The following is a 14,895-nucleotide window of genomic DNA, read 5'->3' on the forward strand; positions in this document are numbered from 1 at the left end:
AATGGATGTCAATTTAATGTGACAAAATGTAAGGTTATGCATTTTGGGGTGAAAAGATTAGCAGCAGTATACCGCATTGGTGGAACTGTACTCCAAGAGATTGATGAGGCCAGGGACTTGGGAGTGTTGGTGGATAGGGAGATGAAGTTTAGGGGGAACATTGCAAAAGTAGCTAAATCTGCTCATCAACTCACTTGGTTGTTGAAAAATACCTTGACGAGCAGAGACAAGCAAGTTATTGTACCTCTGTACCGAGCCTTGATAAAACCTCATCTCGACTACTGTGCCCAGATTTGGTCACCTCGGTTCCTTCTTGATGGGGAGGAGGTGGAGAGGATCCAGAGGCGAGTGACTAAGATGATGTCTATGGAATGAACCATATGAGAACAGGTTGAAGATTTGTGGGTTGCAGAAACTAGTTGATAGGCGGAAAATGGGAGATATGATTGAGACATTCAAATTGCTAAAGGGATTCTATAGGATTAATTCAGAGAATATTTTTGAGATCAGGACTGGTGGTGGGAGAACTAGGGGACACCTATGGAAGCTGGGCAAGAGTGTGGTTAGCAGGGGTGTTAGAGCTGGGTTCTTTACTTTTAGAGTGGTAAATGAGTGGAATAAGCTGCCAGAGTCTGTTGTGGGTGCTATGACAGTGAGCGAGTTCAAGGCAAGGTATGATAGATACTGTGAGAATGAAATCGCATAGTTGTGTGGACATGATGTTTAGGGCCTCTCTCGATGAGTCTAAGGACTCCTGGAGTTGCCCGAAATAATAATAATAATAATAATTTGTGCGGTCAAGCTCCGTGGTATGCAAACGCCATATCCACTGAGCTACACAGACTTCATCGACTGGTATCAAATTAGTCAGTTATTATTATTAATTAATAATATTTATAATTAAATTAAATTAATAATAATATTTTTCTAACATGTTGTTAGAAAAATAGAACAAGGATTGTAGGAGGATATTAGAGTATTACTGATTGGTCGGAAGTTACAAAACTGATTTTAGCAATGAATTGTGGGAAGGGAGAAGTGTATTGTCCGACAGTGGTAGTTTTTATTATTGCGTCCTCTCGGAGAGAGGGTTGTTCCATATGTGTGTTTGGGGGGGGGGGTTGTTTTTAAGGATATTTCATGCGTGTTTGCATATCTATTTTGTACATATCTGTCTATTAGAGGATAAATTAATGAATTTGCCTGTTGGTTTATTTTCAGGCAATTATTTACTCTCCTCTCCCCATGTGAGGGGAGGGGGAGGATCCAGGGTATTTTTCATCATTTCCGGATCAATAAGAGTGAGTTTTCTAGATTGGATGGTTGTGTACGCAACTATTTCTGGAATATAAGTTGTCAGTTTATTCGGATTTTGTTTTCCTCCTTGGGATTTTGATTTTACTTCTGGCGGGCGGATGCTCATAAATCGGCTATTTCCATGCTCCCTTCCCCCTTGTCGGAGAATAAGAAATATTTTGTTTATTTGTAGTTCTGGGGACGAAATGCTGTTGTTTTTGCGCATGTCAAAGAGATTGGATTTGAGGGTTTGATAGCGCTCAAACCCTCAAATCATATCAAGGCCCCCCCCTCAACAAAACTAACGGCCCCAAGGGGTTCGTTAGTTTTGTTGAGGGGGGCGTGAAATAATGAAAACAAATTTAAATTGTTTTAAGACTAAGTGCGCCATGTCAAATGTGCATGTCAGATGCTAAAAATGAAATATTTGCATTTGATTTTTGCAATATTCGCTGTGTATGTTTGGTATTGAATATAAATACAACAAATATTATAATAATATGTCTGTAATACGATTTTTTTTCCCGATTGGGGCCGTGAAATATTTTAATTTTTTTCAAGGAGGCCTTTACATCAAAAAGCTTGGGAAGCAAGCACTGGTGTAGAGCACTCTCTCTCTACAGCTGGAACTTGGCCCCACTGGGCTTCTTATTTCCTAAACTGAAGACCCACTTCATGAGTATCCATTTTGAAAATGATAAACATGCCAAAGCAGACGTGAGAAAATAGTTCCGAAAGTAACATGAGGAAATGTATTATGACGACCTTGAGAAATTTGTTACGTGGTGAGTTCAATGATTTGGGGGGGAGGGATGTGTTGAGTAATAGTTCCAAATATCTATTTCATTTCCATAAATTATCTTTTTATTGCTGAGATGAGAAATTATCAAAATGGAGGCATTAATTTCGGAATTTGTTTTTTCTCTTCTATATTAGGGAAAAAATTCACTGAAGGACATGTCATTGATTTGAGAGACAGTTCACTAAACTTGCAGGTAACCAGAAATGCACAATTTAACTGAAAACAAATAATAACAATCAATGGAAAGATATCATTAAAATAGACAAATAGAATGTGGATAACAGGTAACTTTAGCATAGTATCCACTTACGAGCAAAATAAACTCCATACAGAAAATTGTAGTTTCTTCTCTGTCTCATCACCACAGCACATCGAGAGATTAAATTTGAAGATGAGGGAATTGCTCTCCTCAACCAAACAAAAAAATTATGTAAATTTTTAGTAACTACATAAATGAAACCTGATTTTTAAAATTATATTTAATATATTTAATTTAAAACTGCTTTTTTGTTAAAAAATGAAATAAATTAGATTAGTAGAAATGCCATTAATATTTTTTAATCTCCTTTACTCCTATACTTTCTAAATTTAATCCTGATCTTCCCTATAAACTTGCAACCTTTTAAAACAATGTTTTTAGTATTGCATTTCGTCTCTTTATCTGGTTTCTTTCGATTAAAGGTGAGTTAGCCGGTCTCATACGGAGGTAGAGGATTTTTTCTCCCGGAAACTCGTGTTTTCCGTCCCTTACAGGCAAACCGGCCTGGTTGGCCAAGTGGTTAGAGTATCTTCTCTCCAGTCAAAAGGCTGCGGGTTCGAATCCCGCCGTGGGTATGGATGTTAGTGATTGTCTGTGAAAGTACTAGTGGTGGTAGTCGACGTTACATGGCGTTGGTATTAGATGATGAAGGTTGGTGGAGTAGCGAGATGAGCAATTGTAGAGTATATGCCCTCCTCGATGAGTCTTTGGACTCCCTGGTGGTGTGATGTAACAAAAAAAAATACTCAATTCCTCATTAGAAGGGCTCAACCAGTCCTAAGGGACCGTCGAGGAACGGGGGTAACCCCCACACGAATAAATAAAGTGTTGCATTTTCCTTTGGGGGGGAGGCGGAAGATGGACACTCAATTTCCCTACTCTGGGAAACATAACTGATAATTATGATCGAAAATATTTAAAAACTGTGGACCTCATCTGTAGCATTCTTAACCTATAACTGATTGGTTATTTTGGGTTTACAAATCAACTGAGGCCACGAGACCAATGTATTATTTCTGTTAATTTCATGTATTCTTTTAGCTGTTTTGCCGGAGGGAAAACCCTACTTCTCTGTATGAGACCATTAACTCATTAAATTGAAAATGTCGCATCCTAGATGGAATTCGAACCCGGGTGTTGGAACCTTCGGTTCCAGTCACATGGGTTCGAATCTCATCGATGTCCTTTATTCTGAAAAGGAATTTTTGGATATTATTTTTGTTTGATTACCATTTATTGAATTCTTTTTCAGCGAACTGTCTTTTGATGAATTTTTATGGAGCCAGATTTTTAAACACTGTCTACACCTATACTGTAGTTAAAGAAGTTTTTGTGGTTCAAAAATGGAGTGTTTTCTAGCGGTCATTCCTAATCGTCACTTGCAATCCGACATTATTCGTTTCAATCAACCCCACCCCCTTTTTTAATTATTGCTGTATTGTGCTAGGTGAAAAAGGACTGCATTATTTACAAGGAAGTTGCAATAGAAAGACAAGCGTGTTTTTATTGTTCATTGATGTGTCAAAACTTGACAAAGTGGTTTGGTAATAATAGTCTTTAACTAAGCTCGTATTATGAATCTCGTGTTGCATCGTCTGTTGCGCAGAATAATCAGAGGCACTTCAGGTCTTAGGCAGAAGGGTAATGTTCGAGAAGTATATTATAGCCTCTAACACAAGTCAGTTTTACTGTGAATGAGTAACACAGAAGACAAGATATCACCTTAGAGGTAAATTTTTACATAAGTGAATGAAATGTCCTAGAGCATGTAGAAAGATCGTGGTATAGAAATGGACATCCTGGAAATTACAGAGATCATACGGAATGGAGAAAGTTATTTCAGACGACACGATGGTTAGCTAGTTGCTTTCAGGGTTTTGGAAAGTATCATGTAGTAACCTTGGTAACGAGGAAAGATCAGGCAAGAGATCTACATGGTTATATTCTCGTTGATTAATGACAGGATACTCATTAGGCTTAGAGTTCTATGGAAACCTACACTGTTTTTAACTGTCAAGGAGAGATATTCTTTTCAACTTAAGCAAAAGAAGGGAAGACTATGGAAGCAGGCCTGAGTATGGTAATTTCACCTAGGAGAACGTAAAAATGGTGGTGAAAGCTTGTTAAAATTTGCCTATACCAACAGATTAGTTATTACCAATATGCTTCCAGAAACACCCACAACGCACCCATACTTGGACATCAAATAGTGATAGGTCATTGCACCATATTAATTACATCATGGGATTAACCTTTTTGAGGACTTAAAACCTCTGCTTGAGGTAGACCATAAGCATCTTTGAGTGTTTGGTTTATTATTTTTCCTGAAGCAGTCTGTGGTACAGACCATTAGCCAGTAAGAGCCAAAGTAAGACAAACTCCGAAACCATTGATGCCAGGCCATCTCACTTGATTTGATGTCAGTGTAATCCTTAGCGAAACATCAAAAACGGTGTGTTCTCCCCACCGAGACTAGCAGGGAGAACACACCTCAATGCTCTGGGAGGGAGTCAGGTTATAATGCGGGATAAAGCCAGTAAATATCTAGGTCCAGTTAGAAGAACAAGAGAGCTCAGTTCATTATGGGATCTCATCAAAAGGAAGCTGTTAGAGAAATAGAGATTACATAGAAATATCATACAGTACATGGAAAATTACTAACTATATGAAGAGCCAAAGGCTTCAATTCGACTTCAATAATAAAGGCTTCAATAATATCCTTTAACTTACATAAGTTCGTGTCGCCGAATTGAAGCCTTTGGCTCTTCATATAATTAGTAATTTATTCGGACACCTTCTTGGCAATTCTCATAAAAGAGATGCAAGTTCTGTTCGCTACAAACTTGGTATTAACTAGGTCTACCTACTCACTGATGAGACCTCAAAAAATGTTGAAACCGGTCTGGGTAGTGACCTTCTCTCATAATGTTGAACAATAATACAGCTCCTAGGAGCTAAGTTCACATAATGGGTAAATACCAAGAATAGTGATCGGAGCTTGCTCCACACTTTCTATGAGTTGCCTCAGCTTGCACTACCTAAGGGATCAGGTGCTGCACTATCCAGGTATTTGCTTACGCTTGGAATAGTTTATAGGAACTTTATATAGGAACCTAACCGAATATAGGAACTTTATATAGTTCCTATATTCGGCACTTAACCCTGAGTTTCGTATTCGGCTAAGAAACAATATGGGATGTAATATCCCTTAACTTACATGGAAAATTATATTATGCTAAGAAATGTGAAGAGATGGAATTGCAGATGAGAAGGCACAATTATAATGGTTAGCGTGTCCGCTCTCCAGCCGAAAGGCTGCGGGTTCGAATCCAGCCGAGGGCATGGATGTTTATGGTTTTCTGTGGAAATGCTAGTATTAGTAGTGGGCGGTAGATGGCGTTGGTGTAGTGGTAGTTGGATTGAGTGGTGGAGACAGAGAGCTGTAGAGTAGGTGCCCTCCCTCGATGAGATTTGGGACTCCCTGGAGGTGTCACATAATAACGTAATAATAAAATGCTTGGATAAATCGTGAAGTTAAACTCACGTTTAAGTCAAAACTGGATGTTATTAAAGGCAGGAATGAAGCAGTACTAACAGAAGAACTAGAAATCAAAAACAGATGGAAAGGGTTCTATGAGGAACTGTCAGCAGATAGGACAAGGAAAATGTGAAAGAGTCCTCTTATCAGGAGAATTTTATTTTAGACCCACTTCCACTCAGCCATGAGATTGAAAGAGTTTCTCAAAAATAAGGCCCCTGGTGCAGATGGAATTCCAGCAGAGTTAACTAAGGCTAGTGGAGATGGAAGAATAAGTTTTTCCTAGATTGATTACAAGTATATGGGGGTCAAGATCGTGTCCTAGAGACTAGAAGAAGTCGATATTCATACCACTGCACAAGAAGACATTGAAACTGCGCTGACGATTCAGTACTCCTATGAAAGGGGAACTATGGCGAATCCTTGACATATCAGCAAGGACAGAGGACCTAACCTTAGTAAGATGAAAATTATGATTATCGAAGGAAATATAGACATTGAAGCTCCTGAGAAACAGGTGTAACTTAACGGAGAAATAATTGAGTGAGTCAACAAACTTGAGTACCTCGGATATCCATTATTACTGTGCACTGCTGTTGCCATAAAAGATCAGAGACGTCTAAAATCTGGAAAGATGGATCTATCACTACAGGAACAAGACTAATTATTCTGAGCATACAGTTGATTTTTCAATAGCCACTAATGGATACGAAACTCGGAACCAAGTAGCTGTAAGAAAAGAATAACTGCTTTTGAGATATGATGTTACAGACGACTATTGAGCAATTCATATGCAGAAAGACAAATAGATGGTGTTAGAAAAGGTTGGTAAAATTTTGTCTATGTAAAGTACTGACAGAAGAAAGCCGGAATACTTTGAACAGATTGAATACTTTGCTGGAAAACTTTAGAATGGAAGGATGACTTCTCAAAGCAGTAATAGAAGGTAAAGGTCTTATGAAAAGAGAATGAGATTAATGGTGTGACTGATCTTGAGAGAGAGTTGAAGTCTCCATAAAACATACAACAGGACCAAGTGGCAAGAACTTGTGTATCACAAACTGCATCTGAGAATGTTCAATGAATCTATCGATCGTGTTATGCATCTTAAATGTTTAATCCCTCCCCCGTTATCTCAATATAATATTTTATTTTATTTATTTACTTTGCAAAAGGAACAAAAACACGCTTTGCATCATGAAGACTAATTTTTGAAAGATAATTGCTGGCAGTTGTTTAATATGTCTTTCACTCATCCATGAATGGTAAATCTAGAATACATCTTTTATCCCTTTCCAAGATACGAGGAATCTCTGAAAGAGTGATTACATGGTCTCATATCAAAGCATTAGTTTTTCTCTCGCTAAAGAGACCAACCAGCCGAAGAATACAGCTAACATATATATATAATACACTGGTTTGACCGTACCTCTTTCCTTAATTATTCTTTCCATTCAAAACTGTATTTGGATAAAAGATGCGCTGTTTAAGTTGAGTCTTTGTTCAAGGATCCAGTTTTTATTAGCAAAGCAATTTATCACATACATTCCGAAACAAACTACTGTTGACAGTGAATTCAATAGTAATTGACTATACATACTTAATTATACATTACTTCTAAACTTGACTATACATTAATTCTAAAGTGTAAACCCATGGCATTTTGACTTGTTCGTAAACTGTGTAAAAATAAAACCAGATATTCAATGTTAATATTTATTACTTTTAAGTCTAATTTCCTCATATCCGTATTACTCCCACCCACTTATTTTTGAGCTTATAAATGCTCTTTACTCCTTGATTGCGCATAAATACAGGGAATTATCTCGCAAGAGAGACTGACTCATATCCCTTCCTCTGTTTCTAAGGTCAAAGTCATAACCATTAACTGCTGTCCTGGTATTTCCCAATGGATATATATATATATATATATATATATATATATATATATATATATATATATATATATATATATATATATATATATACATACATACACAGGTATAGGCTTTTTATATTCCAATGATTTATGCAGTTTCCATTCTTTATATGTTTTATTTCAAATAGCGAAGGAAATCTAATATATAATTTTTTTTTTTTTTTTTTTTGCACTTTCCTTTAAGAACCTCATACAATTTCCGTAGTAATTTTCAGACTAAATCGAATAGATTCATTTGGTGCTTATTGCATAATCTTGATTTCATCTTTATATTTTTAATTCATAATTACTCCATTTTTTATGCTTATCTTTTGTTTTATACTGTTCAGATTTAGCATAGTATACTTGGTCATTTTGATCAGATCATTACATAAATTATCCGCATCTGATTTCATCATGGAATCCTTGGTAATTTTTTTTTATATATCTACTGCTGTAATTGAAAATATTTTCTTTGTAATCGGTGCTGTCTGAGTCGGCCTTGTGTGACAATGAAGCTCTGCAACTTACGTGATGATCTGAGACATTACCAAACATGGATGTCCGCAGAAAATTTTCCTGGGGGGGGAGGAAGAGAAAGCTTTGAAGACAAATAATAATTACATCAATAAATTTTTATTTAATTATTGGTTGATTTTTTTTCACAAGTAGATTCCAGGGGGAAAGTGACCCGCCCCCCCTACCGACGCCCAGGTTACCAAAACAGTGTAGAAGGCTAATCTATTTCTTCGAGTTCATAATCAACACTGTAATCCAAGTAACAGATTATTTGCACCTTAATTGGCTGGATAAACAGCTAAACCTAATGGGTCATAATAAACAACGCATCATGAACCATTACAAATCCCACGCTGTGTATACTCATATCAAAGTTGTTATATTTGTTTTTATTTTATACAAATTATTATACCAGAGTGGAATAATTATGTGTGGAATAAGAAGAATAGAAGTACACAGCGAATAATAAATGTATAATCTCGGCAATCATAAAATATGTCAGCATTGAGAGAGCAACAATCGATTTCAAACTATTTTTATCTGTATTTTATTTTATTACTATATCGATATACGAGTACACTATTATTCAGTTTCTGCAAAGAGTAACAAAAAAATTAAAATTTTTTTTTGTTGGATTTGAAGGATTTTTAAAACAGATTTTTACTGTATTCGTATTGCACAGCTGGTCACAGGTCTTCAGAACTAGCTGTCTTCAGTACGTAGTTTAGTCAAGTCAGTGTTTCTCAACATTTTTTGGGGCATGCCCCACTTCAACGTCTCAAAGATTTTGATGCCCCCCCCCCAACATAATAGTCAGCCAAGTTCTGAAAAAGTATAATATAAACATGTATATGTACATTTTCTAATTGCCCCCATAATATCCAAATTACCCCCCCCCTATGGGGCGTACGTCCCACGTTGAGAAACACTGAGTCAAGTGAACCGTTACACAAGATCCACGTACTCGCGTACGTGGATCTTATCGCGCACGTACAAGAACACCAGAAGACACTGAAGCAGAGGCGCAGCTAGGGAGAGGCGGAGGGGGAGATCCCCCAGGCGGCACTTTGAACCTTTCTTGAACTTTTGCAGTTAATTCTAAAATACAGTCTCTCGAGAACTCATTTCGAAATATTGTAATACTACCACGAATTTTCCTCACAATTGATGTAAGTGTTGCTAGTTGGGAGAGGAGTTTTTCTAAATTAAAATTGATTATGAATGTACATTACTATGAAACAGACTTCGATAATGTCATCGACGAGTTTGCTAACAGAAAAGCAAGAAAAATAACATTTTAGATTGTTGAAATTAAGGTTTTACTTTAAAAATAAGCATATTGTTTTAACTATTTCCCTATGCGTGGTTTGACTTTTTGTAGTATTTTAGTGTGTATTGAGAGGGCGGCAAACTCAGGAACCACCCCGGGCGGCGAAAGCTCTAGCTACACCACTGCACTGAGGTCTTCTGGCGTTCTTATCGGTATCATTCTTTATTTTTTTTATTTTTTTTTTTACCCATTTAGAATGTTTTCGTCTTTTACACATTTTATTTGCTAATCTGTTCTCTCAGATTCAAAAAAAAAAAAAAAAAGTATTTGATATATATTTCTATCCAATTATATAATTGTTCACTAAACTATTTTGCTCCTTTCGTATTTCTTGCGTCCTCCATTGCTATGCAGTTGGATAACAAGTATTATAATGACTGTTTGCTTCTCTTTGTAATGTTAAATGTCGACAGACAAAATTCTAGTGCCTGTAAAAATGAAGGTCCAGAAGTACCCAAAAGCATGGATCTTTGCAGCACTTCGATGGCCAAGTTAAATTCGAGACTTCTCAAAGCCACCAACGATCACTTAACCCTAACTAAATGCAAAACAGAACGAAGTGATTAAACTGTCTTATAGGATTAACGAGAAGCGAAATAATGTATTTCAGGGTTGCTGATATGACACTTCACATCACAAAGGATTCATATGACAAAGGCTTCAAGGTGAGTGTTTTAGCAACACTGTTTCGGCATAATAACGCAATTCCCCGAGCGGTTTGGAATTTGAAATATTTTGAAAGCATGCAGTTATTTATTTCTTTTTCAATAATGTTTCCTTAGTTTTTTTTGTTTTTTTTTCGGAATTAGAGATTTTTCTCACGCAACAGAGACAACTTAATGAGAAAGCGAATGAGGTTGCTAATAGATTGTGATGCATGAAAATCTCAGTTAGCTTCAGTGCCGTAGCTAGGGCTTTTGCCACCCGAAGCGATCCCCGAATTTGCTGCCCTTCTCAATACACACCAAAATACTACAAACAGTCAAAACGACACATAGGGAAATAAATTAAAACACTACGTTTATTTTTGAAGTAAAACTTTCATCCCAACCTTCTAAAATGCTATTTTTCTTGCTTTTCCGTTAGCAAAATCGTCGATGACATTGTCCAAATCTATTTCATCACTCAGTTGCTGCCCTACAGACAGTACGGCAAGATTTCTTAAACGGTAAGTGCCGCCCGGGGCAGACCGCTCCCTCTGCCCTTCCGTAGTTACGCCCCCTGGTTAGCTTCCTCATTTTGAACGAACCTAATTAAACGTTTTGATACAAAAGTTGCAGAACTGACAACTTAGATGGTTTCATTTTTTATTCTATCTACACAACAAATGCCAATTTTCATCCTATGGATTCCAAGCAAACCATTCTATAATACAACTTTTAGGTCTAGCTGAAGAAAATATGTACCTGTATGAAGACGGCAAAAAATCCAAAGTAGTGCTAGCTATTGGACAAGGTGCAGAAGAACTTTTATATACGAGTACAAAAACGTAAATCACCATCTATAAGCCATTTCATTCAAAACTTAGAAACACTGCTACTGGTGTTCTTAAGTCTTTAATGAAATGGCTTATAGATGGCGATTAACGTTTTTGTACTCGTATATAAAAGTTCTTCTGCACCTTGTCCAATAACTAGCACTATGGATTTTTTGCCGTCTTCATACAGATGCATACTAGTAATACAACCGAGATTTAAAATCTAATTAATGTACGCAAATAGATACGAGACTCTTCGACACTTCTGCGCATGTCAAGAGAATCCATTCCGATAATAGGGTAATCAATCCATATTGTGGGATGAGTGTTTATTATTACACATCGGAAAATTAACTTCTCTTTTATGGTCATTGTAGTTTTTAAAGTGATAACTATTTTGCTTGTATAACAGTTGGAAATTTTACGTATAAAGCACGTGATTTCGCGTGTTGGTGACCAACTCGTACATCACCTTATTTCTTTCTCCCCTTCGACATGAATCGACTCTTCTTGGCAGTCTGCCAACGACGGCTCTCGCTTATGTGGTCGGACTATACTCAAGGTTGTTTTTTGTGTGCATTCCGCGGATATCATTATGTAAACTGATATACAAACATTACGTAAACCTGGTGAGAAGGGAATAATTTCCACTTTACAGCCTCCAGAAGATACCGACGAACTGCGTAATTAACATTAAAAACTCGAAGAAATTTTTAGATTAGAAATCATTTCATTCAACATTCACTTGACGGCGATGCTCGAAAAGAAAAATCAAGAATTACAACTTTTTATGAGCGTACATGTACTTGCAGGAGATGATCTACATATTTTGTTTTCTACTTTATATAATCATATATTCCTTTTCTTTATAACTAGATGTGTTAATATAATTTTAAAAAAAGAAAGTAGGTGTTAAAATCGTGCTCAGTTCAGAATACTGGGAATGTTAGTTGATTTTTTTTTTTTTAATCCCATTTCATGTGTCAACGGAAAACCATTTCGATGTAACAGAATGGATGTTTAGGGAATTTAGTATTAAAATATCAATTAAAATTATTTTAAATGATTCTTCAGACTTTTAATCGATTTTCCAAACGTGGGAGAAAAGGGTAGAATTTTACGAAGACCTGGCTTCTTACTTTTGCAAATCTCACACGTTAAAAGATTTTTTTTTCCCTTTGCACAAAATAAAGTGAACTTGCCATGAATTCATCGCAGGCAATTGAATACAAACAAACAGAATGAAGCGTTATTTGAATGATAGCTAATTTTCAATCTTCATGTTTACAAAAACCGATGAGTTGCAAGTGCTTAATGTTATCCAGTTTCTTTAATCCATCACTATAGGACAGCGATTCAATGCTCTTGCAGTAGCACAAAGTGAAGTCAGGAGACGTAAGGTGATCCTGATAAAGTTCAAGAGAGAAAGATGACTAAAATACACTTTCGGGTCAAAATAATATCATGCACTCCAATCAACACAAAACGAAGATGCCATCGGTTGGTCAAGTTTTAACTATTCTTCTTATAGCTACTTCCATATATAAAAATACATGTAAAATCAGCCACTGAAGCCATAATTTTCCTAACCGAGTGGCGCGCGCACACACACACACACAGAAAATCCTAATAGATATTAGCTGGTGGGTGACTGGAAGCGAGAGTAATGGGCAGATGTCTTTCGTACATACATCATCTATAGATTTGATTAGTTTCTTAATACAGAGTGTTTATAATATGAAATTAACTTTTCTATCCAAAATTACTAAGCTATCGCTACCCAGAAATTTATTTTTTTACTGCATGTTTAATGTTACTTTTTTTCAGAGTTCTATTTTATATATATATATATATATATATATATATATATATTTTTTTTTTTTTTTTGTCAAGAGACAATCTTTTAGTTTACTGGATCATGAAAATATTTCTTTCGGAAAAGCCATTTCACTGGAAATGTTGAAAACACTGCTCTAATGCAAGCTAGAAATATATAGCGTTTTGAGCTGTGTTAAACTGCCATAATATATATAATTTATTTTTATTGCTAACATGTAATCATTATAGAGAAACGTATCGTAATCAGGCAATATTTAAATAGGGATTGGTTCTCAATCTGTTGCTAAGTATTTTTCTATTAACGCCACTGCTAAGTAATACAGTACATGAAACTACTTGCTAAGTCGATTTGCGTGTTGTGATGGGGGGGAGGGGGGAACACTCCCCCTTTCTAACCTCGGCCCAAGATTGACTAATTAGGTTTAAAAAAAAAAACAAAAAAACGCAGACTCAATCTGAGAGATTCAATAACAGATTGTTTCACTTCAGTGACTGCAAGCACACAAACACTAATGTTAGTAAAGTCTGACATAAAAATATGTCAACTCGGATATTATCAACTACGCAATTCTTCCACATTGAACGGACGTTTAATATTAATCACACGTACCAGTGTGTTAAATGAAACAACTGGTATCCCCCCCCCCAGGAGAAAAGACTATCGAGTTTCATAATACATGCTACTACTGGGATAGCATGCTGATGTTATAATTCTGACGAAATGTGCTATTTAGGGTTGAAGGACGTGATGTCTATCCGGACATTTCCTGGAATTCTCATGCCTTTCTTCAACACACACAATTTTTTTTTTTTTTTGAAAAATAGGTGGCAATACTCATTAACAGCAGGAAAAATTTTAAATTATATGGATATAAAAATAATACTTTCTGATGATTTTTTTTCAGCTCAAATGAATTTACTGATTTACTATTTATTGTAACTTCATAATGTGAATGTTTCTTTCTTAAAACAGTAACTTTTGCTGTTTATTTTCCCAAAAAGAAGCAACTCCATTGCTTGCCCATCCTTAGAAGTCTTCACGTCCATCTTCTTTCCCTCTCCAAGCATTCCAGTTTGCATAATACATACCCAATTCTCTTATTTTAATCATTTAGCCAGCTATACGCTGCATACAAGTCATTATTTTGATCACCAGCTCAGTAACTTGGGCAGTCATTTATGTGAAACATTCCTTGCTGTTGGAAGCGGATACTGTCATGAACAGAAAGTCTTTGACACAGATTTTGAATTCGCTTATTTTCTCGCTTGTTTTTAATTTTTGAACTTTGGAAGAGGACAAAGAAAAACAATAACAAAAAAAATTATTTCAGGTTTTTTATTTCACTAGTCAAGGCAATTTCCATATTGCTTCTTAGATAAATAGACCATCTGCGAAAATCTGATAAAATTGGTAAAATGATTAATTTAGCACGTTCACAAGGGGGGAAGGAATAAATCGGTTCGGGTTGTACTTGACCTTGGATTAGGATACGATCATTTGTCCTATGCTTTCAATTTGCGAATCTGGTATATAGTGGTACTTTAGTACTTGAATAAAAATGGCCCATATACTGAAAAACATCTCCCCGAAAAGACCATTCTGCACAGATATAAGAACATAGGTGTGTTTGTATTCATAAAAACAATGTATACATTATTTAGTGAAGAATATAGTAATTAAAGTATTTAATATAATTAAAGCCAGCTGGAATGAACACCATACTGCATAGTCATAAACCAAACAAAGTAAAGTTTTATTGTGGCATTAAAATATAGTCCAACCTGTTATACAACTCGCGTGAGACAGCCTGGAGGGAACGTGTTAATAAACAGAATGTTTCAAATTAAAGTACCTCTATTTAGAGAAATCTGTAGAGAGAGCACCAGAAGACAATCCTTGTTGGGTGCCCTAACCAA

This window comes from Typopeltis vanoorti, chromosome 22 (genome assembly GCF_054136105.1).
Source record: "Typopeltis vanoorti isolate ZY-2024b chromosome 22, IOZ_Tvanoo_1.0, whole genome shotgun sequence".
In the NCBI taxonomy this organism is placed as follows: domain Eukaryota; kingdom Metazoa; phylum Arthropoda; class Arachnida; order Uropygi; family Thelyphonidae; genus Typopeltis; species Typopeltis vanoorti.